General features: G+C 40.3%; 1 non-coding gene across 1 annotated transcript; it reads right to left on the bottom strand.

Annotated features, from left to right (window-relative positions):
- Positions 1–224: 224 nt before the first annotated feature.
- On the bottom strand, positions 225–332 carry LOC148580647 (small nucleolar RNA R71). Its single transcript, XR_015895559.1, has one exon. It is a non-coding gene; the product is annotated as a small nucleolar RNA R71 (small nucleolar RNA).
- Positions 333–1009: the final 677 nt, after the last annotated feature.

Below are 1009 nucleotides of genomic sequence, written 5' to 3' on the forward strand. Positions count from 1 at the left end.
CATTTGAAGATCCTTTTCAGTTCTTAACTGAATTTTTGCAGATCTGTGATACTGTTAAGACTAATGGAGTAGATCTTGAAGTCTACAGGCTCATGTTTTTCCCTTTTGCTGTAAGAGACAGAGCTAGAGTGTGGTTGGACTCTCAACCCAAAGATAGCCTGAACTCTTGGGATAAGCTGGTCACGGCTTTCTTAGCCAAGTTCTTTCCTCCTCAAAAGCTGAGCAAACTTAGAGTGGATGTTCAAACCTTCAAACAGAAAGAAGGTGAATCCCTCTATGAAGCTTGGGAGAGATACAAGCAACTGACCAAAAAGTGTCCTTCTGACATGCTTTCAGAATGGACCATCCTGGATATATTCTATGATTGTCTGTCTGAATTAGCTAAGATATCATTAGATACTTCTGCAGGTGGATCCATTCACCTAAAGAAAATGCCTGCAGAAGCTCAAGAACTCATTGACATGGTTGCTAATAACCAGTTTATGTACACTTCTGAAAGGAATCCTGTGAGTAATGGGACGCCTCAGAAGAAGGGAGTTCTTGAAATTGATACTCTGAATGCCATATGGCTCAGAACAAAATATTGACTCAGCAAGTCAATATGATTTCTCAGAGTCTGAATGGAATGCAAGCTGCATCCAACAGTATTCAAGAGGCGCCTTCTGAAGAAGAGGCCTATGATCCTGAAAATCCTGCAATAGCAGAGGTGAATTACATGGGTGAACCATATGGAAACACCTATAATCCCTCATGGAGAAATCACCCAAATCTCTCATGGAAGGATCAACAAAAGCCTCAACAAGGCTTTAATAATGGTGGAAGAAATAGGTTTAACAATAGTAAACCTTTTCCATCATCCACTCCGCAACAGACAGAGAACTCTGAACAAAATACATCTAATTTAGCAAACTTAGTCTCTGATCTATCTAAGGCCACTGTAAGTTTCATGAATGAAACAAGGTCCTCAATTAGAAATTTGGAGGCACAAGTGGGCCAGCTGAGTAAAAGA

Source organism: Arachis ipaensis, chromosome B10 (genome assembly GCF_059453495.1).
Source record: "Arachis ipaensis isolate K30076 ecotype BB chromosome B10, ASM5945349v1, whole genome shotgun sequence".
In the NCBI taxonomy this organism is placed as follows: Eukaryota; Viridiplantae; Streptophyta; class Magnoliopsida; order Fabales; family Fabaceae; genus Arachis; species Arachis ipaensis.